This window comes from Struthio camelus, chromosome 12, assembly GCF_040807025.1.
Source record: "Struthio camelus isolate bStrCam1 chromosome 12, bStrCam1.hap1, whole genome shotgun sequence".
In the NCBI taxonomy this organism is placed as follows: domain Eukaryota; kingdom Metazoa; phylum Chordata; class Aves; order Struthioniformes; family Struthionidae; genus Struthio; species Struthio camelus.
In genome coordinates, this window is record NC_090953.1 from 20710913 (window position 1) to 20737926 (window position 27014).

The 27014-nt window shown below is 39.1% G+C and overlaps 1 protein-coding gene across 5 annotated transcripts in view; it reads left to right on the forward strand.

Moving 5' to 3' along the window:
- Positions 1 to 27014, forward strand: part of TLN2 (talin 2) — a 218840-nt gene that overhangs the window by 22083 nt on the left and 169743 nt on the right. For 4 of the 5 annotated variants that reach the window (XM_068958794.1, XM_068958796.1, XM_068958795.1 and 1 more), the window contains exon 2: positions 13340 to 13434. The gene's annotated coding sequence lies outside the window, so the exon portion shown is untranslated. Of the gene's footprint in view, positions 1 to 13138; positions 13211 to 13339; positions 13435 to 27014 lie in introns of those variants that run through there. The other variant, XM_009681511.2, reaches the window with a different exon arrangement.

A 27014-nucleotide genomic window follows, 5' to 3' on the forward strand; every position in this document is an offset into this window, starting at 1 on the left:
TGCTGGTGTCTGGACAGGTAGTCTGACTGTTGGGAAGAGAAGACCTTCGCCTTTTCTGTCACCCTTACTAGTCCCACAGTCCTCACTTGTATCTCTCTAGGCTTCCTTGAGGAAGCATGTAGTGTTTATGTGCTGTAGATATGCTTCACTAGGTAAGGATGTGATTCCAAGGTAGTTTGGTTTGTGTTGAATCAAGGTTCAAGCAGTTCTTTCCTTCCCTGCCATGTGGCAGCCCTGGCCCTGGCCTGACTGTGCAGGGAGCTGGACTGGAAGCTTCAGTGGTTTGAAGGAACAGCCAGCTGCTCAGGAGGGAGGGAAGGACAGGTGCTGATGGGTGGTTTAGCTCCCTGCACACACTTGCTATGGGCAGAGAGAGTGCCAGTGTACAGCAGAAGTGGGAGCATCTGCTCAGTGAAGTAAGGAGAAGCATGGGATTGTGGCAGTGCTGACTGAAACAGACAACAAACTCCCCCCTAGAGAATTAATTCTCCCAGTATAGGTTGTCTGCTTGCTAGGGTGGAGGTTGTTATAGCCCCCAGCATTATGAGCATCCAGTTTGGGTTGGTGAGCAGGCTGCTTCTGGAGAATAAATACTGATGCTAAAATTTGCCTTAAAGTGGGCTCAGATTATGTAGCACTGTTTTACTACAGCTGACGTCATTCATTTCTTCTCTTCTATGTTGTTTATTAATCTGATTGTCTTGTTGTAGTGGGCCTCTGCGAAGGAAATATTTACTTGAACAGAGCTCAGTCTACTCAGTTCAGTTTCTTGTGTGGTTGTATTAAATTAAGCTGTAGTATGCAATTAACACTTTTAATAGACAGTTTCCTGTTAATGTGTTTCCTGATGTTCATTAACATCTCTATGAAAACTTGAGCAAGTGAAAGTTGAATGAAGGTGTGGATAGATTTAAAAAGAAAAGAAAGGGAGAAAGTTTCCTGGGGGAGATTTATTTTCCTTTCTTAGTTATCCCTGTATCTTCTGTGAATTAAAAAAATGAAAAATGGATTTTTCACTTTGACAGAATAACTTGTTATGACTTTTCAAATCAATACTTAAGTTTTTGTATTACATTTTTCTCATGTTCAGACTCTCTCCAATAAACATAAGCACAAAAATGTAAATACATTTTTTTAGCCCAAGAAAAGCTAGCTCTTTCAAAGACTTCAGGGTTGCCTCTCATCCATTTTGTGCATTTTTGGGGGAGGGGAGGGGAAATCCCAGTAATGACACTTCAGGGGTTTTGGCCCCCTGCCTCCCATCTATTACTGTGGTAAGCCGCCTTTCACTCTCTTGTTGACCTGGGCATTGGAAGTGATGGTGATAATGAGCATTCTTGCTGCAAGGTACTAAACACAGGTTGTTTGAGAAAGAAAATGAATAATTTTTCTGTAACTGTCTAAAACCATCCAGCTGGTAGAGCACCACTGCTCTGAGAATCCATGTGCTTTTTCATTGTTGTATGTAGTTGGAGGCAGCAGGTGGGAGGAAAAGGTAGGAAGAGTGGACCTTGGGCATCCATTTTGTGTGCTACGCAAGTGGAAAGGACTCTGAATCATTGTTGTGCCAGAATTGTCACATTAATGACTTCAGATATTTTTTAAATAGCATTGAGTGATTTGTTTCTTGAGGCATTGACTGAACTGATGTCTTGGCTGAATTCACCTGACTTCCATAGTGCAAAACGGATATGAAGAGAGTGAAGAAACCTGTCTTGGAAGGACTTTCTTGGACATAGCCAAATCAATCTGAAAAGTATGATGCCATTCTGGGATGGTTGTGGTATCATTATATGACTACAGTGCTAGTCTGTAGAGAGACAAGTAAGCAGGGTGATGCCAGGTGCATGTCCAGAACTGCAGAAGGATAAGAAGTGAAGCTGCAGGGAAAACTGAGTTAGCATTTTAAAAGGGAGAAGGTGCATAAGTGCCTGAAAACTACTAACCTGTGACTTTGACCAAACTTGTAGAAACAACAGTGAGTCTTGCGTTTGATTCTGCAGCCCTTGTCTATGGGAGCACGAAGGATTTGTGTTGAGGCAACAGTAACTTTATCAATATATTTGGACCTCTCAGCACTTGAAGTTATGCTGTACAGGAAGATTGCTACTGTTGCATCTGCTTCAGGACACCTATTTTTTTGAAGAGTTTGTGCTTTGAATATTGTTCTGAATTTTATCCAGAGAGTGTTCCTGGGAGTGGTTACAGTGCATCTCATTGCATATACTCTTGCTGGGTCACTGGCAAAGAAGCTGACTGAGCATTTAAAAATACATCTGGAGGGCTTAGTATATTTCAGAAGGTATTGTTACGGTGCCAGTTAAAACCTAGCCTTCTGATTTGGGCAGGGTTAGAAGTGATAATTTAAATACCAGTTAAATGACCTGATACTGTTGCACTTAGTTAACTAATTGTATATGACATACTCAGCAGGATCAAATGATGCTGCTGCATGCTTTTACAATTGGCATCATGCATCAGAATTTCAGTGTGGCTGAAAATTTGTCACTGCAATTGAAGTTCCAGGTGATTAGCCTTTATTATTGGGGCTAGAATTTGTTTGAGGTTTGTTACTTCAGTTGATGCTCATTTGTGGGCAGACTTTTCTACCTAATTTAATATCCATGTAGCATCTTTTCTTAAGAGCTGGTTAGGTCTTTAATAACTTGATTAGCTGTAATTAGGGTGCAGCATACTACTTTATATCAGGGCATGGAAATACAGATTCATCTTTGTTCTGGTCAAATTATTTGGAAAATTCAGTGTATTAAGCTTATTCAAATTTCATTAAGCATTACTTCCTGCATTTTAGCTGGCCAGTTTGGTGCAAGAGTTTATGGAGTGACTTAATATTTTTTTTTTTAAATACATGCCTTGACAGTCAATAGAAGAACCAATTCATGCAGTATTGATTAGCACCATGTCCCCTTACTTTAACACACTTAATCCACTGGAGGCTAAGATAGTATTCAACTGCTGTACAGGCAGCTTCATTAATGCCAGTACCCAGGGCACTTTGAAGTGCATATTAAGTGAGGCGCAGTCACTGGATAACTGCTTGCCAAGCTCATCTTAAATGTGTGTGTGCATGTTATCAGGGCCATATAGCCTTGCCCAGTCGTCTTGATATGCGCTTACCAGCCCTACTGTTGTTCTTGAATCTCAGATGGATTGTTAGCTAGGGAAAGCTTGTTGCTGAGTGGAAGAAGGGTTGAAATGATGGCAGAAATTCAACTAAAGCATCTCTCACAGGCTTTTTAAAATTTTCCAAACTGGAGTGCTTCATAACAGCCCAGAAGCTTTTGCAGTCCCTTTTATTGTATGGTATTCCGACAATCCTGACCATCCATTTGGCTATGAGGTTGCACTTGATTGGCTTAAAATCTCATACTCGCATGTAAATCAAATCCTTTATAGTGATAGAAAGTTGTTGCCTGATGTGAAGGGAAGAAGAGAATTTCTACTCCCAGCTGCTGGGATGAAGATAATCTCTAAAATATGTGAAGGAAAGCACACAACTTCCTCTCTTCCTTTCTTGCATGTCTGCAACCAAGGACATTGCTTACATGCACCATGTGTAAAGGTATGTTGCAAGGATCGGTGCATCCCATGTTGCAAGCTGCTAGACCCACAGTTAAGAGATGCTTATCTTGACAGAGCATCAACTATCTCTTAAGGCTTACTTTAGATTAATTGGAAGTCATCAAAGACTTAGAAGTAGCAATAACCATTAGCTATTCATTTTATTATCGATGAAAATGGAGCGAAATATTTGTATCAATATCAATCTGGAAAGAGCTGTGAAATATAATTAACCAGCTGAAGTGCTGCAGGTAAACGGGAACAGTTAATGTAATCGATGTGTACTTCACTGACCTCAGTGAAGTATTTTTGAACCATGAGCTGATCAATATTCAGTACCTTGGCCGTACTTTCTTGATGTGACAGTATAACCATTAGAAAGCTGGGTCTGATCAGCCACTTTTACTGAATGCTCCTAGGACTTTGACATCTCCAAACTGGAGCATCTTTAAATGCAACCCAGCTGTCACAGAAGAATGTGCGTATTCCTGCAGGGCTGTTTACAGCCCCCTGCTAATATCTGAGTGCAGAAAGCCATCCATACTGTTTCCCCAGATATCTCTTGCCCAGAGATCAGGAAAGGCATCTCTGATCCCTGTGAGATGCTCATTTTCAAACTTTGTAACATAATCCCATATCCTGTATCTTAATAATACAGAGTTTATATTTTCTTATTTTGGGCAGCCCTGGGACAACCAGTCCTGTAAGAAGGCTACAGGAGTGCAGCAAGTCCATTGAGCCCTGGAACAGTGGTGGCACTCTGCTGTCCACAGTTCTCATCCAGTGGATTCCTGGACTCTTGCTGTTGCAAGGATATCTAAATTTAACATGGCATTTGATGCTCTTGGGTACCCTTTCACTAGTATTTCTGACAGGTCAGCAATATTTAACTTAGAGAAGGATAAAGATCTTGACAGACTTAAATATCATGGCTTCAGAATGCTGTTCTTAATTTTGAATCCAAACTGGACAAATACGCAGGTTGAATGTGACAACAGTTTCTCAGAGGTGTTACTGTGAGTTTCTTATGATGATGGAAATGACAGGTGCCATTTCTGTAAGCCTGCAGGCAAAAACCAAAAAAAGATAGTGGATGAACTTCAGGGTTGGCCTGGAAAGTCTTTGGAGTGTTGAACGTTTCCCTTGCAGCTTATTTGCCTACCCTGATAGCAACAGGCACACGCATTTGAATATCCTGCTGTAAATGTTTGGGACTGGCTATTGGCAATCTTAGAAGGTTCTGCTGCACTAGAAAGGCCAATAATTTGTGCTGTTGACTGTCAAATAGTATTAGAAAAAAGTAATTAGTTCATTGCTTATCACTTTCTGTTTAAGTATATGTGAAGTCATGTCATGAATTCTAGGCCTGGAAGATGACAGAAATGTATTTCTTGTGCCTGGAATACTTTTGGTCTTTGACATGGAGGTGTAAAGTTTTTGCAGTGCTAAAAGGGATATCCCTTGTGTGGCATAACCTGTTAAGTCCCTTTAAAGCAGACTTGTGTTGAAATTTTCACCTGCTTTATATTATCTGTTTAGTCAGAAAGGCTACTTGAAGATAGAGCAGATGCAGAAGTGCATTTTGGTGTGAACTAATTATGCACATGAGTGAAGATGTGGGCTGCTGTGAGGGGTGAGGGAAGAAAAGCTATGACGCACCTCAGCTTGAGTGGGTAGCTTTTACTCGGTGTGACTGAGCAACAAGGAAGCAACACTAACTGCTGTTGTGACAGCTCCTGACTATCTTGTGTCTGCACCAGTGAAACACTGGGCACGGTGTGGTGAAAGTGGATGATGTTCCATTCGATACCTTTTTAACTCTTCTGTAAGAGTTTACTGGTAGATGAACTACTTAAAACAAAATTTCATTTTAGTAAAATAGAGAAGTAATTGCCTGTATAGGGCAAACTGTGATTAGATTGGCTTAATTTTTAACCTCCTTTAAAGGACAGGTCTGCTACTGAGCCACTTTTTTACATAGAGAATCTGGGCATTCCACTCTCAGGCTGTGCCATAGGCCACAGCTGCCTTCATTTCCTAGTAATATGAACAAAACATCAGTGATTCCCCTTTGGGACACAGACCATACAGGTTTGTTGTGCCCAAAATGTCTTTACAACATAGTATTAGAGTAGAAAATATATGGAGCAGAAGGCCTAAGACTTGTGTGTGTAGTATCCTCTTCATCCCTTCAACTTCCAAGGCAGGCTTTCAGGCTTGCCTCAGTCCTATCTGCTAGTTACTAGCAGAGTCGAAGGGGCACAGTGAACTTTCTGTGACAATGAATTTGTCGGTTTGGTTTAAGTAGCTTCTGGCACTTACTCTGCCCTGTCCCTTCCCTTCTCCTAGTATCCCTGGGATTTAAAAACTGCTTTGATCCTGGGTTCAGCTCCACAATAAGTCAATTCTTCACTAGATGGAGCTAGTTTAGGGGAAGAGATGTGCCCAATTTGCCTCTTTCCTATTGTTTTTTCAAAGAGCCTTATCTTTCCACTGTTGTCTTTGCTGCAGGTTTTTCCTTTTGACTTGCATTGACATATAATTTCTGCTCTTATAAGTTAGTATGAATCTACTTTTTTTAAAAAAAAAAGCATCTTTTTGCTTTATTCTCCACAATGGTGCTATCCTGCATGAGAATAATTACTTGAAATCACTTATCACTTATCTGTAGTTTTTTTAGCATTACTCCCTATTTGTTTCTGTAAGTAGGCCACCTCTAAATATGATTGTCTGATTAGAGACCACTATTAATACCTTGCAGGCAGGTGTTAAGTAGCCAAACAGGAAGACAACGAAATAGGTATATTCAAGGGAGAATATGTATCACACTGATAAGAAGCAGAGGGGGTAAATGTTGACTTTGACATAGGTGACCTTGAGTCCTGCTATAGTTTCTAATGAATAGAGGCTGCAGACAGCAGTAGTTTTGGGGAAGAAGTACTGGGAAAGGAAGACAGGTAGAAGGTCTGTGACTTCTGCTTGACTGTCCCAAAAGCCTGCATGGCTACCTACTTGCTGGAGGGCAGGACAGGCGAGGGTAGAGCAGTCAGGAGGAGCTGCCAATGAAGCAGCTACCTGTCTGCTACAGTGCCTATCTCAGTATGTGTGTCTGTGTGACACTCAGATGTGTGGTTGTTACCAGTTAAAACTAAGCTACGTAGGTAAGTTGAGTTAAACCTGGCCTCTAAGTATGTCTTCAGAAACATTTCCAAACTGAAATGGAAGACAGCTATTTACTTTGTCTTGTGGACTGTATTGGAGTTGTTTCATATTTTTTGGGGGGACACTATTGTTTTATTTCTATGGCATTCCAGGGAAAGGGGATAATAGTAAAAGGCTATAAATGAAAGCAGTGTTATGTCAACATTTGCCTGACACTGGGCAGAACTGACTAATGCTGCTTTGCAGAGGTTCCAGGCTTGTCCTAATGCAGGCAATATCTTTGTGGGAGCTCTTTTCTTCATTTGAAGATTTGCTTTTGTGTGGTTGGAGTAGCTCTTTGCAAGTATTGACTACTATAAGCTGTTGCTTTAACTGAATGTAGGCATATAAAAATAGAGAATTGTAGTTTTGTACCTTACTGTGGAATGGTGTTGGCTGACAAACATGCTAAAACAGAAGTGAACTTGAAGCATCCACTCAAATATTGAAACATGAAGTCTGATGTGACTCCCTTTTTAAAAAAAAAAAAAGTTTGATAGGTGTAGGCTAACTGAAAGCTCAAGCAAAAGTACTGGCTTACCCAATGTCAGCTGTGCAGGTAGGAGCCTCATGTTGTCTTGGTGTTCATTTCTCCTGGGTCTAATGAGAAGTTCCAGGCATGGCCTCGCTTGTGTTGAATGATGGCATGTGGCCCTGGCCTAAGCAGCAGCCCCTCATGTTTGGTAGAGGTTGCCCTGAATTAAAGTTGAGGGGAGTTTCATACTAGATGCAATTTCTTAAATGAATCTCTAGGCCATTCTCAAGCAGCCTGGTGCATCAGGTGGTATTTGTGCCAACAGAATGGAACTATGATGTCAGGGAGTCATTAGTCGGTTTTATTTTGGCATCTGATCTGTTAACTCAAAAGCTAAGTTGCATCTTTCCTGTACCCTTAAGTTTTTAGACCACTGGCTTGGAGAGAGAGGCTGGAGAGAAATCATAACAGCAGCACAAGACACATCCAGTGAAACTGGCTATACATCAAATACAAGCTAGTGGTAATAATGGTGCTTGTGACTAATGCAGGAAATTAGCTGCCTCTGAGAAGGTATCCACTATGATATGATATAAAACTGATCTATGTAATGTGAAGATGTATCACAGAAGCCATTGGGCATCTAGAATTCTTCCTCCTATGAAGATCAGGCTCTATGGTGTGATTTAAGTTAAACTAGAGTTAAGTAAGCTATAACAAAATAAAAGCTTTATAAAATGCCTTTAGGCAACTTGAGGATTTTGTACAGGTAACTGCAAACATGTATGAACATGATGTGCATTAGAAAACCTTGTAGGGGTTTCTTGACATGAAAACAAGACCATCCGGGTGCTTTTTGTGTAGTATGTCATTTGCCATAAACCTGGTGTGGTTTACTTAGCAATGTTTCCTATACCCAACTATGGAGGCATGAGAACAAATTATAAAGATTTTTCTTAAAAACAAGATCGCAGCATTTTATCTTACTACATGAATAGCTCAAGCAATCTTAAGTAATCAGTTGTTCTCCAGTGGCTAAAACTCTATTTGATCTCTCTGTATGGGAATGATGGGGGCTGTTGAAAGGGGCTGCCAGTTGTGGATGGCTGGCAGGCTGCTTGTAGCTTCACTACAGCATAGCAGTAGCATTTAGCACAAATAGTATTGTTAGTCTTTTAATGTCTGACTCTTCCAGCAATTTTGCATGCAAATCTAATTAAAAACTGCTGTCCTTCTCCCCCCCCCCCCCCCCAAATTTGAAATTTTTTCCAAAATCAGTTTTGGGTCAGTTGATGTCTGATTTGGGATTAGAAACTTGCATGTGTTTTTACTGATCACGACTGCAATTTGGGAGGTGAAGGCTAATGTACTGTCTTTCACTTTGCTCTTCTATTTGGTTTTTAGTCTGTGTTTACCAGCTAGTGCAAACAGAAAAATTGGACTGTGCTGCTGTTGTAACTGAGTTTTCCTGTTGTACCTGCAGCTGCTGGTTCAGAGCTGTCCTTCCCTTGGCTGTTGCTATGGCCTCAAGGTTATAAAACTGTCTTTTTAATGTGGCTGACTATGCAGTGGTTGTCCTAACAGCATGTTCACTGGCTAAGACTTTCATAATATGAGTGAAAGGACTTTTAGGATGCCTGTGTAAGATGTTTTAAGAAGAGTAACTTATCAAAGTGTGAAGTATTCAATTTGTGAAAACGAGGCTTTTTTGAAGTACCAACCATCTTAAAAACTGAGCTGCTGCTGCTGCCACGTTCACAGCACCTACATAGCAAGCTTTCTGTAGACTTAAGCATCTCAGGAGTCTGGTAGTGGAATAGTTCATGCTGATATACCAATTTTTTTAAATGGCTACTTGTAGAAGGAGGGAGGTTGGTGACAGCATTGCAAGCACAGATGTTTTCTGCTGACAAACCTTCTTGTTCTTTCCTTTAAAAAGGAAGTAAAATGCAGAAAGGTGGAAAACCTGAGATTAATGTTATTTGTATCTTTCTGCTTGTTCAGGTTCTACTCTGAATCAAATCTTAAAATCCTCATAAAGGAATAAAGTTATTTTTGTAACTGCATCTTTGGATTTTTTAATGATTATAATGCTATCTCCACTTATATTCATGTTATTCTTAATGTTGAAAATACATGGGATCTTTCCTCCTGGGTATTATCAACATTTGTATTCATGACTTGCACTCTAATGTGTCTGATCTTAAGGTCTAACACAGTGTGTGTGTTCATGGTCATGAAACCTTATAAATGGTGTTGTTAATAATGACAGTGAAGACAATAGAGTAGTTTTTCAGCTGTTGGAGAAATGATATCAAAATTGTGTGAATTTCAGTAGTTACCTATACAGCAAAAATATTCTATTTTCTTCCAACTCTGAAAAGAGTGCTGTTTGGAGTGCTAGCTAAGTGTATTGCTTGATGTTCTGTGTGTTTTGACTATATGTATTGGCTGTAAAATGAATGGTACCTGGTAACTCTTGGATCTTATTAGAGGATTTTTTTATTATGATTATTTTTCCAGCATTATGGATTGAGTGTTCAAAAGCAACTTTTCTAAGTCAATTCTGAGAAAGTAAAGAGGAAACAAATGTAATATGTTTGGTTGTGATAAGATGGTGAAAGTACATTAGTAACTTTTCATCTACTGGGATATGACAAGTAATACGAAGTTTAGGGTTTTCTTGTTTATTGTATATACTTTTCATGAACTTTCAATATGTTGTGAAGACTGATTATTTTTCCTGGATTACTTGGAAGGGAGAGGCTTTGTTTTCCCTTCATGTGTGATAAAGTGGAAGACTCTCCTTATGCCTGTAGTGATATACTTGCAAAAATGTTACAATTTTAATGATCTATTTCCAGGAGTCTTTTGCATATTAGACCAGGAACACACTTCTATTACATTTAAGAGTTTGAGTCTTACAGCCCATGTTGAAATCTTCCTCAAACTAAGGAGGAAATGCCCTTGTACCTCCACTTGATGTTTGGTAGTTAACAGCAGAAATATAGATATTTGTTTTACATAAGTGTTAAGGCATACTGTCTTGTAGATAGTGTATGTATACATATCTGTAGAGCACATAGGCTGGATGATGTGACAGACTTTTCTATTGTTGCTGATTTGTGTGTAGAGCATTTGTGTTTGGGAAGGTGAAAGAAAAGCCTCTAGGTATTGCTCCCTGCGCAGTATTCTCCTGCAGAGATTCAGCCAGCTGAGTGGCTGCTCAAAGGTATTCCCAGGCAGCCTGTGGATATGGTGGGGAAACAACCTCTCAAGTAGTCTGTGTACAGCTCCATAGGCCAGTGCTTGTGGAGGGTTCAGATGCTTGAGCTTTAAATCTGATCTGAAGCTGAGCAGTGTGGTAAGCCTTCAAAAGCTCTGCTGTCTGACCAGACAGCATTAGAGGGTAGTTGGACTGTACTGAATGCAGTATTCAAATGCTGTTACTGTGCATGCACCAGGATCCTTCTGAAATTGTGCTCAAGGTTTCTAAATTTGGCATCTTTAAGGGCAGTTTGTCTATGAAGTTGGTCGCAGATGCAGCATAGCTTAGCTCATGAGTTAGCAGGCAGGGGTAGTTTTATTGCATTTTTACAGATGGGGGAAAAACAGTTAAGTGACTTGCCCTAGCCTGTGCAGTAAAAGGCAGATGGCTTGTATACTGATCATAGTGCAAGAAAAGTAGTTTGGGTAGCCTTTTGTCAAATGGCGTCTTGTGCCTTTAAGGCAGCTAGTACTACTATTACTAAGCAGCCATTACAAAGTATAGCAAGTATCTACTGTATATATCATGAGGAAGTTGTTAAATGCTAACAGCTGTTGCTTTTTTGTTAGGAATCTGCTGAATAGATTTCTAGACCTAATGATACTTCTTTCAGATTGTTTTATGTGCTTCGAGATGGGAAAGTTTAGTGACCACTGTTAGTGCTTCCATAAGTATATTTATACAAGTTGAGTGACTGGCACATCATGAGTTGTCATGGATTAAAATGAGTGGTGGTGTTCCTATGAGAGCTGCTTTTGCTGATCTACAGTCAAGCTGGTGGCAGAGAAGGTTTTAGAGCACTGGCTCAACACTTGTATGAGTTGAGTGTAGGTGCACGAAAGGAGGCAGTCTATCTTGAATAGTTATATGTGCAGAAGATGCAGAATACACTTATAATTCATGAGAAAAATGACACTAAATGTCAATGAGCAATTGACCTCTAGTTAGCTTTGCTCTAGCAGGCTGTTGTATGCAGTTTTGAGTTATGATTGCAGATATGTATTTGGTATATGAGAGATGGACTTTTATGATTACCAATCAGGGTAATTTAAACTTTTTCTGCATTACCCTATACTTCTCTTTCTAAAGCATGTGGCTGAAGATTTTGTATGAGGAGAAAAAGTAAGGCTGCTGTCTCATGTCAGCAAGCATATTATGCTTCCTGGAAGGACTAAAGTTAAAATAGTAACCTATACTGTAATCTATTTTTAGGTGAACTTGAATCCTCAATTATTTCTGGGCTACCTTCAGTTATATTGGATAAATTCTTTGCCCTTATCTATAAAGTTAGAGGTAAAATTGCTTTGAATTCATCTGTCTTGTCCATGAATTACCTATACCTGCTGAGTCTTAAAAACAATGAAAAGCTGTTAATGCACTTCAGTGTTAGCTTTTTTATCGTTGGAGTTCTTATGTTTTATTCAAAGGGGGAAAAACTACTTTGGGCAATCTGCAAAATGAACGAAGTCATGTAAAATACTAGTTTTAGAATAGTGGATCTTGATACCTTTCTGTACTGGAGAGCAAGTAGGTAGGCACCATGCTGTGATGAATGACTGTCTTTTGAAATGTCCAGCTCTATTACACAGATGAGCAACTATGCTAAAATGAATGATAATGACGGCTGCTATAGTTTCAAGACAAACAAATGACTTCATTTCCTAGTTTTTTTTTTTTTTGTGGAAAGCTAACCACTTGTAAAATAGTCCTTGGAACTTCAAACAGCATGTTGTAACAGCATGTTGATTACTGAGACTGGGGGTGATGAAACCAGTGAGGGGTAAAAGGTATGCTGTGTATCTTGTATATTTGCATGCATATATGTGGTTGTGTGTATATATGCATCACTGGATAACACTAGTTGCTTCTAAGTTCTGTTTAGATGCTGCAAATAGTTCTTAAACTTTGTGAATGTGTTGGAAGTTTTGAAGGCAAGTATTAAAGTTATTTGTTAGACCCATATAGTTTGGCTTTCTTCCACTTGAAAGGAGGATGAGGTCCAGGAAAAAGCACCTCAGTTGTAGACAGTACATTTTTCATCAAATTAATGTATTAGCACCAGTTTTCTAACATTCATGTAAACTGAAAATATTTCTTTTGATTGCATAAGTTATTCCTTTACTGACTGTAGCATAACTTTTTTAGTTTATGTTCAGTTTTGTCCTGAATATAACAGTGTTGAATAGCTGAGTTACGTGAGAATGAAATACAGCATTTTTTGAAGTCACTTTGTTATGATTTGGCAGAAATGCTGTAGTTTTTGATCATCTCTGACTGTAACACTCAAACTTGCACGTGTCAGTGAAGGCAAATGACTCCAGTGTTTTAAGGGAAACTAGATTCATAAGCAGCTCCTAAGTGTCTGAATGACTGATTTACCATAGTATTTTGCTAAGGTCATCTCGAAAATAACAATTGTTTCCCTACAAACAAGTGTTGGGTGACAGAGTGACACTGCAGTGCTTCTAAAGAATCGTCATCTATCAGGGGTTTCCTTTTTCTCTGGCTTTTTCCACTATGCACGTTCTTGGGGGTGTTGATCAAATCTTGTGGCTTTGCAATACCAAGTGTATGTTTGGATAGCAGTTACTGCTTGTCAGGTCACTCCAGCTAAATTCTGCAACGTGAACTTCCCTGGTTTGCTATTAACTTCACTCTGGGCTGGGGTATGAGTCACTTTGCTGGTACATTTCAGGTTTTTCTTTATTATTTGGCTTGATGTGTCCCTCATTCTGAAGAGTGGTGTCATAACATGCCGTTGTGTTCAGTAACCTCTCTGCTTAGAATACTTAAACTGTTTTTTCTCCTCGCAGTACCCTGTGGGATAACATCCATGCCTTGTGTGCCACTGGACTGTTCTGCTGACCCTTCCAGTATTTTAAGATCCCAGATCAACACAAAGGAATCTGTAAGTACTGTTATGCAGGGGGGATATACTTTACTGTCATTTATGGCACTACCTGCTTCTGGAAAGATCGATAGTTCTAGTTAATGTGGTGTTGTGTGTGTTTTATGAAGCCTTGCCAAAGCAAGCTGCTGGTGGCATTGTCAATTTTATACTACTTTGCTCTCAGTGATAGTACATGTAGCTAACCAATAATCAAGGTTCAGGCACTATCTTAAAATTGCATTTTACATCTTCATCCCTTAAAGAAATACTAAATGAAAAAAGCAGCAGAAAAATCCTTTAATGTAGAACTTATGCATAGTCTCTTGGTGTTCTACAATCTTAGACCTAACCTACAAAACTGTGTAGCTAGGAAGAAAAATATAGGGAAGTGTATTAATTTTAAAATAGCTGAATATGAGAAAACTGAATCTGATAATCTGAGTTACCTGCTAAAATCTTCCCTCACTGACTGGACATCATGTAATACACATGGTGTTAAACCTCACGTCAAGGCTCTTAACACATGAATTATTTGGCCAACTCATTAGCACACAAGTATATGATAATACATAGGAAGACTTGGTTTGTGATTTACTTTGTTGCAGTTGCTTAATTATGAAACTTCTCATGCCATCCAAGTAGCATTCTGTCCAAATGTCCAGAGCATGCCCCATTAAATGAAGCATTCTTGCTGAGATGTCTGGGCTGGCTTCAGGAATTGAAGTGCTGTAGCTGTAGCAGCTGACTTGGTTCCCTCATGGACCTTGTGCTCAGCAAGTTTGGCTGCCTTTGCCTGTTCTTGTCTGGATCCCCTTCTGACCTCATCTATAGCTGGAGCTTTAACAGTCAGGCTAAAAGCTCTTTCCAACTTGGATGTGTACAAAGAGTCATCTCCAGTGTGTGTGCTTTAATGAACAACCGAATGTAACATCTTTCGTGTCTGTTACTTCAGACAACTGGAGGATGGGTTCCTATGTAGAAGCAGCTCCTGGGGCTAGTTGGGTGCCATTGTTATGTTGCAAGGGCATGTGTAAGACTGGGAATATCATATTTGAATGAATACTCTGAAAGAAATGGCAGTAGCTATGAAGAAATGGAAATTGAACGTAATGCTTGCTGAAATATGCATCTTTTAGTGAGAACTCTGGAAAAGGAAAAAGGGTGTGTGTTGGAAGAGCAAGTCATCAGATGTTCCTTAGAGGATATGCCATGCTTAATGTGTTATGTGGAATTTCAAACTGTCGTTCTCCAATAGCTGGATTCCAGTGAAACAGCTGAACAGGAAAAGCTGCTCTTGATGTAAGAATATTATACTGTGACAGTTCAAAAAAGGGAAATGTCCAATTATTATCAACTCAATTTACTATGGCTGGAGGTAGAAACATGAGGACACTTCAGTCAAAACATGATTTGAAAGTTGTGACTTGGAAACTGTAGTTCTATTCTGGCACTTCCAGAATGGAGTCCCTTTGAGAGGGTCCATTGATCTCTTTTGCATCGTTATCCTACACTGAAAATGAGATTTCTTCCTCAATTAACAGCATCCTGATTTTTTTTGTTTTTGAGTGGCATGATAATTTGGCTTTCGTAGAGGTCTGTAAGTGGTTCCTTTGAGGCTATTTCCAGATGTAAGAATGTTTAAGTGTAAATAAAATTATCACTCTTCTCCACTGGCCAGTAAACTGCCTCTATTAACATGACTGACTTTGTGCAAGTACAGCTGATCCTTAGTATCAGTTAAGTGTTTGAATGCTAACTTTATTTTGAAGTATCAGTGCTCAAACTTGTCTGGAATTTTTCCCCCTAAAGATTGCTTCAAATACTTGCTACCTTGCTGATATTTATTGCTTGTACTATAACTGTCTATACATTGACAGTCACAGCTACTGCATGAACTAAAGTTTAAGGGAGTTACCTTGAAACATGCATCACTCTTGGAGTCTGTGGAAAGGAAGGTCTGGCTCCTCTATTTAGGAGAATGTAAGTGTTAAACTATCCATGTTGGATAGTAAAACAGTTAAAACCAAGTAGTGCATTTTGACTATTAATCTTGCTTGTTAATGAACTTTGCAGTTGCTATGATAATCTTATTTTTTGATGATTCACTATTCTATGGAGTCTCTCTGAAGAGCTTAACTCTGGCTCTTCCTAACAAACTGAGGAAGTCAATGATTTATTTGACTGAACTGCTTCACAGTTCAGTTTGCATGTGGACACTAAATTATCTGCAGGTGTCAACATTTATTGTGCAAAAGGAGATTACTTTGATGGCTTGAGGCTCAAAGTAAGTTGAAACCATGAGTTAAAACTCCTAACTTGTAAATATTCTGAACACTACAAGAAACGCTGGAAATGTCCAGATTTGAAAAGACAGTGAAAATACTGCAGAAGAATGAAAATAGAATCTTTTACTTTGTTTTTCTTCTCTGTGTATATAGTTATAGGTTAACTCTTACAAGCAAGCCTCTGACATTAGTTTATTTAAACAGGCCATAACAAATTCTAACATGTGCTAACTTTCTCTTGCCTTGAATTTTGTGGGGAAAAAGTAAAAAAAAAACACTTACAGAGGAAGAAAAAATTGTAAAGTGGGCTCTCATACCAAGGTGGGAATGTTCATCCTGACAAACCCAAATGTTAGCTTGTTCCAATCCAGGGATAATGTTCGTATTTGAACAGAGCTTTCCAGGTTGCTTAACTGTTTGGTTCCTAGAGACAGACTAGTTCAGTGAGCTATGAGCCAAGTTTAAGTTGCCACTGAAATTTCTTCCTTCTGTAAGGCTTTTGCTATATCAGTAATCCCGTAGTGGTGGCAAAGTGTCCTTGACTTCTGTTCCAGTTGAATTCTAGGAAGTTTGTCAATAGTTTGTAGTTCAGCTTCTTGGAAATCTTGCTACAGTCTCAGGTTATATATTTGTATACTTCTGACAAGCATACTTTGTTTCAAGTATGGTAGTTGCCTGCAGTCTAGAGAATGACTGCAAAATGTGCAGTATATATAACAGTATATATTTGTGCTTCATATCCTAATGAAGTAGGTTAAAAGGGGCCCTTAGTTCAAAGATAAATAGTTTTTGTGAGGAATCCTCGATCTTTATGATAACTGCAGTGTTGCTCTAATACAGCACTTACTGAGATGCAGAGCCAATTTATTCTGCTTAATGAAGATAATTTCAATGCTATGGCTGACTCTGGGAAAGTCTCATCAATTTATTTTCCAGGAAGTGTAAAATTAAGAAATTATGCAGGTGTCACTTAAGTTAAAAATGGATATTATTTGCCTTTTCCTGGCAATGAGGCAAGATCCCTCAGAAAAGGCATTGAAATATTTGCCCTGAAGTTAAGACTAAAGCGTTATCACTTTATTACAAAAGTACTTCATAATAAAAATGAGTATTAAAAGGTGTGCAGTTTAACTGAACTGTGTACCTAGTTTCATATCCTCTGAACTTAGGTTTTTGTTTACTGCTAAGTAGGCACACCTGATATTTCTCTTAGCTGTCCAAATTTAAGCAAAGTTTTTATGCCTACTTGTCACTGCCTCTCTTCATTTTTCCTTTAGATTTCTCTATGCAATGCTCTAGTTTAAGAAAATGGTCCAATTTTTATGGCTTGTGGACTTGATGTTGTCCTTAGTGCCACATTTCGCAAAAGTCCATCTTGTCAGTCATCTTTATGGAAATACCTGAAGAATTTTTTCTTAGATATTTTCAGTTTGTCTTTCATTTTGTTTGCGTTTCACTTTATTTCATTTCTTTTGGACCCTCATGCCATCTATTGACTATTGTATATATTGTCAAAAACTTTCTTTAGTCTTGTATATTCTTTGAAGTGATTTGCAGCAGTTGGGTATTCATGAGAAAATACTGTGAAGTAAGCTAATTTGATCTAAACAGTGTCTGCTCCTGAGCTGCTTTCCTTGGAAGCAGTTTCAGTTACGTTGCCTTTTTTGGGTCTCTTGACCAAAGTGTTGAGAAACCATTAGCTCCTGGCAGAGCTGCACCATTAATTTTGGATGAGGGGAACTGTAAGGGAGAACTCCTGAAGTAAAGGGAGCAGGAGGACCACCTTAGATGATTCATGTATAACAGTAGAGATGAACTGAAGACACTTGGGGAGAAGGATGCATGTCTACAAAACAAGCTTTGCTAGTTTTACTCTTTACTCTTGTTCACTTCAGGCTTGTGATGTTGAGGGCAGTTTGGAAATTGGTAATGTAACTTTTTCCTGTTCTGGAAGTGCTGGCAAAACCCACCCAATGTATTAGTCTTCAGTTTGAGCCCTAATCCTTTCCCACTTTCTCCTCACCAAAGGCCCTCTCACCTTGTTTTAGAGCAGCTACTGAGCTGAGTCCTAGATGCCCTTTGCCTCCTGAGGCAGCCACAGCAAAGTTGATGCATCATCCTCCTTGAGCCCATGGCTTTCTCCACTCCCTTCCCCTTGCTTTTTTCTTCCCCTATTGGGTGGGCTTCTAACAATTTTTGGCAAGTGCAGGCTATTTATGCTGCTTATCTGATACGTTTCTGGGTGTGTAACTGGTATTTAAACTGATGATGACCTTGCTCTAATGGTTCATTGAATTCTGTTTTTTGTAGGGAGCAGTTCAAATGGTTTAAATTTGTATTTTGGCCTAGAAATATTCATGATTTTCTATCTAAGGCAAAGGTTTATAGTTCTGCAGTTTTCCCAGTATTCTATCCTTCAGCGGTGGTTAATGTTTTGGATTCCTTTTGGTGAGGTTTGACTTGAAGAGAATTTTTTTAGATACAGGAAACTGTTTATTTCTGAAGTTATGAGAACTTTGGTCTAATTTTGGTGTTCTAATAAATAATTTGTTTGTCTTGTATATATTGCATACTTAAAATTCATAGGTAAGCAGTTTTGGTGGGTTAATTTCAGGATGTGCCAAAGTTCTGTTTAATTTTTGAAACAGGAGAAGTTATCTTTTGAAAACACATAAAGAAATATTGGACTTGAGGCTGCTGCTTTGGCAATGCTAAATAACTGAACAAGACACTGGCGAAGGGGTGAAAGTCACTCTTAGTGACAATGAAATAATGTAATTGAAAGGTACCCCTGTCTTGATACTTCAAAGATAAATAATTTTTATATTAGACTTCCTTGTCATGGAGAGCAGCTATCTTATTTTAAAATGCAACTGAAATTACTTTTTTTAAATTAACCCACCCATTCAGGAGTATCAAAATTGTGTAGAAAACTAGCCTTTTATTTAAGCAGTGTATGAGTCAGAGCCTCTAAGTATGCTGAAGCTATAGTAACAAATGACTATATGTGGTACTTAATTGAAAACTTGTTTTTATATCATCGTTGTATATATTCCCTTGATAACACAGTTCTGTTACCTGGAATCTGAGATGTACAGGAACTAGAAACATGGCTAACAGGAGAAAAACTTGCAACAGCTTCCAGTATTCAGAAAATCATTGGCTATAATTTAAATGGTTGAGAAGAATTATTTGGCCACTTAATCTTAAATGATGGTACTCACATGCATCTGTGAGTTGTAAGGCCCTTTCATCAAGGGCCCTCTAAAGAAAGATGGTCTCTAGGTGAGAGGAGACCGTTAAGGTTGTGCTTGCTTGACTGGGAGTGTTCAACATTATAATTAAGCTTTTGTCTGAAATTGTTAGATAAAGAAACTACTGGTGGAGTTTAATTCTCAGGACTTCAAAGTTTTTCAAGAAATGGGAGCGCCTTATGCGTATTCCCTTTTAGCCTACTTTCCCAGCTCTATAGCAGAGATAGCCTTTTATTGCCTTTCTCAACTGCAGATTTGACTGGAGTCCAAGAACTAGGCTCCTTCCTATCCCTTTGCAAGATCAATGACTCACTGCTTTGCATGTGAGGCAGCCAGTCGAAGAGTGCAAAAGCTGTGGAAATTGGCTCTGTTGCTCATGGCTTTTTTCATCTTTCATAAATGTGCAACTGTTCCTGTGATGGGTAGGAGCTTCCTACACAGCTGCTCTGGTCAGATCTTTACAAGATCTTGGGAAACTCTTCTGAAAGACTTTAAGCCTAGAATAGTCTGCATTGCAACCACAGACATAATTGGTAATCATCAAATACACTGCTTGCCTAGCTGAACTAGTGTATCTGGTATCTGTTGGTAAGGTTTTGGCAGGGAAGCTGAGTGGAAGTTGAGGAACAGTGTTGCTCTTTGTATACTTGTGAATCCTAGTTTTATTTTGAATTCAGGAATTTAAAGATGCCACCACCCCAGAAATCTCAGTAAATAATGTAATAGGTAATTATTCAAAAAAAGCAATTTCCTATGAAGGAATTAGATGTGCAGGTGTTGGAAGAATGGTTGTGATAATGTAGAATGTTTGTTCTGCTTTGACTAAATGGTTAGGTATCCCATCTTGAACGAGATGGTAAAAATACAAGCATGAAAATTGCATGTGTGAACTTAGATAGGACTGGTTCCAGAAGCAGCTTTCATACCGAGAGCGTACATTGTGGTGTTCTTCATATTTCTTCTGTGATACTGTTACCATTCCCTGTTGAGACATCTGAAACAAAATTCCTCCCTCCATCCCTGCTTGGGATTTGAGGAGAGGTACTCCAAATTACTACTAGGATCATGAAGTTGTTGGTTTACCAGGGAAAAATAAAAAGATGGTACAAAGATGGTATTAGGACTTCACTGAAGTGTGTTTATTCTTCCTCAGCTGTTTTGGTTCTGAACAAGCCTGTTGAATTCCAGTTTGGGGGGAAAGCACATCATCAGTACTGTAAATGAAGTTTCTCTGGAAAATATCCTCCAGCACTGAAATGCTAAAGAACTTGCTGACTATAAAAGCTGTTTTGTAGCAAGGCAGTCTATTGACTTCAGTAACCGATTTACTGCTCTTACATATTTAGATGAATAGTATCCTGTAACTGTGTCTGCTAAAATATGAAAGACCCAACATGTTGCTCTAGACTGATACTGAAGCGAACATGGCACAGTTCATAAGAGAATATTAGTAGTATTTTCCAGGTATATTACTTCTGTTAAGCTACTGTTAATTCCTTGAGTTTTAGCAATAATATCAGTCATTAGCATATTCTGGAAATTGATTACTGGGAGTATAGCAGTAGTATGTTAAAGATGTAGCATGAGGTAGCCTATATAGAATATAATTCAGGAGGCATAAGCCCTTCTGCTTAAGAAAACTTTGATAAGCAACAGATGAACACTTCAGCAGCATAAATTCCTCATCTGTTGTTGCTAGCATGTTCTGAGTTTATACTGTAGCTAGAAAGCTTTGAAGGGCTTGCTTTGCTTTACTTCCAGTTGCTATTACTGCTTTTATGTTGTGTGTGTTTTTTTTTTTCCTTCAGTGGGGAGGGAGCCATTACTTAACTTCCCAGAGTTTGTGGCTATGTAGCCATTGCCCATGCAATTTAGGATTTATAGGAAGCGGATGAAGGGACTGTGGCACCTTCTGCCTGATCCTGTCAACCCATTAGGTCTGCCCAGTACAGTACCTGCTGTCTGGGTCATGTGACACCGCAGCTTCCTTGTGTTCACACACCTTTCCTCTGTGTGCCATGCACTCTGCCTTTTGAGGTTTTACTACATGGCAGTTAGCACATACCACCAGCTGTGGGATAGGATGAAGACTGCTTAGTCTTCTGGCAATTAGTGAGTTGTCTGAAATGGAAATTACCTCTGGATTGTACAGGAAATGGGAATACTGGCTGGGGTACTGTCTACAGCATTTAAATGGATTTTCTGGGAGGGTAGGCCAACTGCTTCAAATCATGCTGTTCTTGTCTTCAGCTTTATGAGAGTCAAATGATTGAAAGGTCATATCAAAGTAGTGGCAGCTGTGACAGGCATATGAATTATAAGTGTGAGGATAAGTACATGGAGAAAAGCAAAGATGTACTGAATGCTGTGCTACATGGTGGTGCTGTGGTAATATGTGCTATATTAAATATACTATTTCTGACAAAGGGATTTTGATTGCATTAATCGACTTAAAAAAAAAAAAGTAATTAATTAAATGCTGGCTGTAGCACTTCTCCCAGTGTTTATAGAAGCTCAGCCTTGATGTTACACTTGTGCTTCTGTCAAGATAACTAATGTGGTGATATGTAGCCTATGAGGCCAAGGATCTAAAGGTCTGTTGGACTAAAGATATACGTGACTGTCAGAGTGGTTGAGCTAAATATGGAGAAGTGGGAAGAAGTAAAAGTTTGTATATTCTTCCTTATTAGGAGTACTGATGAATCTTTCTAATCTGATTTCTACTGAATAGAAAATCAAGTAGGCTTTATGTACTATTGTTTTACATTCAGTGAAAGGCTGTTACTTTAACTTTTGTGGGTTTTTTTTTTGCTTTGACGCTCAGTTGTTTGGAGATCTCTCCCTCCAGTGAATGTTGTCAAAAAGAAGGTGTTCGGAAACTAGCCCGTTCGGATTTGTCACTGGCAGGCTGTGTCTGAGGCTTGTCTTTCATTGTGTGCTCCTGTTTATTTTAACGGGAAGTTCAGACAGGCCTCTGTTTACACAGGAGAAAACTAAAACCTGCTTTTTTCACTGTCATGCTAATGTTAAATTCTGAGTTAACTGTTGAAATCCATGCTTAGACCTTACCTGAACAAGAATTTGTTTGTGGTTAATGCAGTTTACTGGAATGAGGTATGCAGAGCTCTTGGATCTGATTTTGTTTTCCTTCTGTTAATGCTTACAGAGGCCTAGGCAACCTTTTTGCTTTACAAACCACAGCAACCATTGTGAAAATGCTGGGTGATCTTGGGTGTTACTTCTTCAGCATCCACTATTGCTTCTGTCTGTAGCACACTTAACTCATTCATCACCTGCATGCTGTCAGTCAGCTTTTGCTTTTTGGCAGTCTGAATGGCCTGACTTGGCTTTTTGCCTATTTGTGATAGGCAGACTTCTGAGGAATGACTTAAATGTTGTTTCCTTAGTATGGCAACTCTATAACTTTTTTATTTTAAAATTTCCCCCTTGTTTTCTCTACTTCTAAATCTTGCAAGCTTTTTTCCAAGCTCAGATTATTTTTTCCTTGCTACTTAGTTAGCATTAACTGTAATTTGTCACAGTTATTGTTGCACATGTATTTGGTCAGTTGTACTGCTGGTTGCTAGGCATAACTAGGATCTGTTCAATACTTCTGACATTCATATAGTTAGAAATAAAGTACATGTCTTCCTGTCACATCAAAATGAAGTTGATTAAACCAAGATTGAGCTTTGAATATGGGCCAGAATATTGGTGGTGGTTTCCACTAATGGGTTTTAAAAAAAAACAAACAAACCCAACACCAGGCAGGCTCTGGGAAGAAGAGTAAAATCTGTAGCTCTGTAGTGGATTGACTTACATAAGGTGACTACTTTGACAGCCACAAATAGTGGTTTGTGGATTGTTCAGTCTTCTGTGGTTTAGCTATTGTTCTCAAGGTTCTTATCACCAAATGTGAGTGCTAGACTGTCTCTTCAAAAGCACTACAGAAAGAAGGAATTGCTGCTGACCTTTTTGGTGTCTTTCCACTTCAGCCTCCTGTTTTCTACCCCTTGGCTTTTGGGTTACATGTTCACTAACAGACCTTTTAAAGCCTGGATCTTTACTAGTAGGAAAGTCACAGTTACGGCTCTTCGTAATCAGACAATGAAGGAAGCTAAACCACTCTTAGGTGAGAAATGTTTTCTGCATTTCCAGTTCTCAGAAATGCCTTCAGCTGTTGTATTAGGCTATGAAATATTTCTTAGTCTGGGCGCACAATGGATTTTCAGCTCTGATCCTCTGTAGTTTGTACAGATTGCCCTTTCAGGGGTCAAGGGCTTGGAAAGAAAGCCAAGTGGGCTATATAGATTGTCAACAGGACGGTTTGCCTATTTCTGTCTTGGTCTGTTATGGAAAGTCACTAGTGGGGAAAGCTATTCATCCCTTCCCATCTTAAATTGGAGAATTAGTAACTTTTTAGGTAACTTCTATGAGAGCTTTGGCCTGCAAAAATGTGCTAAACAAGATATCGAAGTCCTCTGTGTAGTGTCTAAATTGCATGTGTCTATATGGGTTAATCTGGTCCATGTGAATTTTCCGTTAGGACTTGCATGTTTACTTCAACAGCTTTCATTAACGCATGCATTGCTGTTTAGACTTAAATAGTACTGCAGCTCTCATCTCAGGTTGCACTACAGCAGCTAAATATATCTCTTTAGCATAGCTGAGAAGTCCGGCATTGAGAAATTAACTTTTGCAAATGAGAAGGACTGATCTTTTTACGCCCTCACCAAGAAAACAGTTATTTTTGATGTGGTAGGGTTACTTAACTTTAATTTATTTGTATGATCTCCTGAGATGCTACTAGGTGCTTAGGTGTCAGTATAATAAAGTTAATGAGAAACAAATCAATTTAAGCTAAATGATAGTGTTCTGTTTTCAGGGGGTATGCAAATGCTGAAGTAATAAGGTGTCAGATTGAGTTTAAGTGGTTGGAGGTGGCTGACGCATTTCTCGTGTGACATCATGAGACATACAAGATGGGGGGAAAACTATTCCATTTGGCAGAAATGCTTGAAGTTATGTTAGAGCTTCTATTGTAGAATGGTTTAATTCAATATTAATGTGGAAACAGCATGGTCAATGTGGATTTCTGTATAATTACTGCATTAAGCAATTCAATTCTGTGTAGTTATGAAAAATGTTGCGTGGGGGGAGGTATCTCTTAACAAGCCTGATTTGTTCCAACTGGAATTTGAGTTTTATGATGCTGTGGAGAAATGCTGGTGTCTTGGCCTCGCTCTGGGTTGAAGCTTGAATTGTGTTCTTTATGCAGTTGAGCCTGGAGTTGTGTTCCAGAGGTAAGAAGATCACCCTGCTTTCTGTGTTTTGCTTGTATTCAAAATGGTATCAGTTGTCATGGAGGATTCTGCTGAATGATTGATGATCATGTTATGTACTGTGCTGAGGAGAGATGCAGTATAGCCAAAAGCAAGAGGCATTTTTTCAGGTGGAGCCCTTAGTGTGCCACTACCATAAAAGACTGAGTGATTGGACAGCAAACTTTACATTTTATTGGATTTTCTGTGTAATTGTAGATACATTCATGTATGTAGGTTGCAAACCACCATCCCAAAAATGGACCTGAATGTCAGTCCTGAATAATTGTAGCAAAGTTAGTTTATTATAATCGTTAGTAGGCCACTGTGAGAAATAGTATCCTCTCTATGAAGCAGAAGATGAGTAGGATGCCAGCTTCCTCTTATGGCGTTTGTATAAGTCACTCCTGGTTCACCACCCAGCAAAGAAAGGGTTTTGAATAAAGCCATTTGCAGTCAAGGATGCTTGTGAGGTAGGCTAGAAATGATGCAGATAAACAGTTGAGTTTTGCTAAGAACACATTAAAAAGTAGATTTCACAGGCTGAGAGCTATATCTAAAGGTAGAAAATAGGTGTCAAATTCAGAAACCCCACAGGATAGAGAACATATTAAGCTGCATCAGTTGAGTCTTTGGCTTACTGGCTAATTTGCAAGGTTTGAAATACCATCTTTCCTTTATCTCAGAATACCAGGAAAGATGAATCAGTGAGTTTTGGTTAACTAACTGTCAGTCCCTTGATTGTCCAATAGCTTATGCCTTTCCAGAAACCGTATCCAAGGAAATGAGGTAGTATTTCATGATCCTGAGTTCAGTGTTTATATTTTCATCCTTGCTGACAACTATCAGTGCTGTCCTGGTTTTTTCTCTTTGCCTTTCCCTCCACTTGGCACAGCTGTTTAGGCAATAAGAAATTATACCCAAATAATAGTTGCGGGAATAATAGTGCTAAAAATGTAGTTGTTACCCTCTCTCCCCTTCAGTTTGAGAATTCCATTTTTCCAGGCCCTTCCCAAGCTGGATCGAGAGATTTAATGGGAAGCCATGTGAGGAGCCTTCTCTAGGCATGTGGTGACATAGAACAGTAGGTGCCAGAGTAACATGGGGACTTTTATGGCAGTTTCTGGGAAGTTTTCAAAATGGGTAGTGATGCTGAAGGTAATCAGCAGTGTGAAGCAGCTGTCTGTTTTCAGAGGTGAGTTATCTCAATGGGTAGTGTTGATGGGCAGCAAAAGCAAACTCATTGCCTGTATAGTTCTGTGGGCAAAGGGGATAATTGTAAGGTATGACCCAAAATAACTTTGTTCAAAAAGGGAGTAAATAAGCTTAGCAAGCTACCTGCCCAGAATGACCCTCTTCCATTTCTACTTTTTGGTAGGAAGGCTATGAGTCTATTTTGACCCAAGATGACTCCCTGTGTAACACAGCAGGTCTGCAACGCACGTATTGAATCTTAAGAGGTGTAAAAACAGTGATGCCTTTTGATGTTTGACTTTATGATTAAGTGCAGAAAGTGTCCTAGAGTGTAGAGGGAGTTAGGTTTTATTTTCAAGAAGGTGGGGAGCATTTCTGTAGAAACTTTTTCAGAAACTTGTTAAAAGCTAGCTCAAGTAGTGGCTCAGTGTAGTGAGATAAGTGCAAACATCATTATTTTTAAGTGCACTGAGGGTTCCTTAGGAGTGACCTTACTCTCCCCAACCTCAAACACATGGTGTTTGGTCTGAAACTGGGCAAATCAAACCATGGTAGGATTTTTGACTGTCAGAAATGATTAAACTGTGGCTTAAACTAATGATGTAGTTGTCAAAGTACTAGCTTATTAAATCTGAGAACTTGCTAAGCAAACATATATAGCATATTGAAAGGTACAATTGATATTATTGTTTGGTAGAGCAGGTCAGTGCTGTGGTGTCCCCCCCCCCCCCCCCCCCCCCCCGCGTAAAGTTGTTTGGGCTCTACTTAAGTAGAAAATGCAGCTAAAGTGGCATAGCTGCTGTAAATTCAGGAGGTGGAATGCTGATGCCCCTTTCTTGCATGTTGTGGGCCGAGTCAAATGGGGTGATTTGTTATGCTCTGAGCATGCACATAAACTACCAAATCTTACCTGATGCATCCAGATTTAAGCTGGAGAACCCTGTTTTTTCTGCATCTGAACATGGTGTGTTTAACTTTTTGGTAAGACAACAATTTTCACTACAGTTTCGAGCAAAAAAGCTTCACTGAAACAGCTATGATAGAGTTTTTTTGTTGGAAGTTTTACTTGTTTTGGTGTCATTTTGTTGGTCAGCCTTTAATGTAGTCTAGCATGACCTTTTCCTGAGAAATAAATTTGGGAGAAATGCCAGGGTGCTTGGTTGTTTAGTAAAAGAAGCCAGCTCTCCAGCTATCTTTAACAGGTACCAAATAGCACAGTAAATAATTGTCTTGGAATTGCTACTCTTGCTTTTAAAACTTTAGTTGTTTGTAAATTTATTTCCTTGTTGAAGAAAATTCTGATTTCAGTGTTGTCTACAGATTTTACTTTTAGTTGCAGAAATTCTGGGATAATCACTTTGAACATCATTCAAACTCGCAGCTTGTGTGGGAAGAAGAATCCCTTTGGGTCACGCAGCCCACTGAACTCTTTTGCAAATATATTTCATTGAGAATTTCTAGTTGCTGCAATGTTTCATTTTGTGCAAGGGCCCTTATAATTTTGGAGTTAATAGCCACCAGAACGTGCATTTTATTCTCTGGGC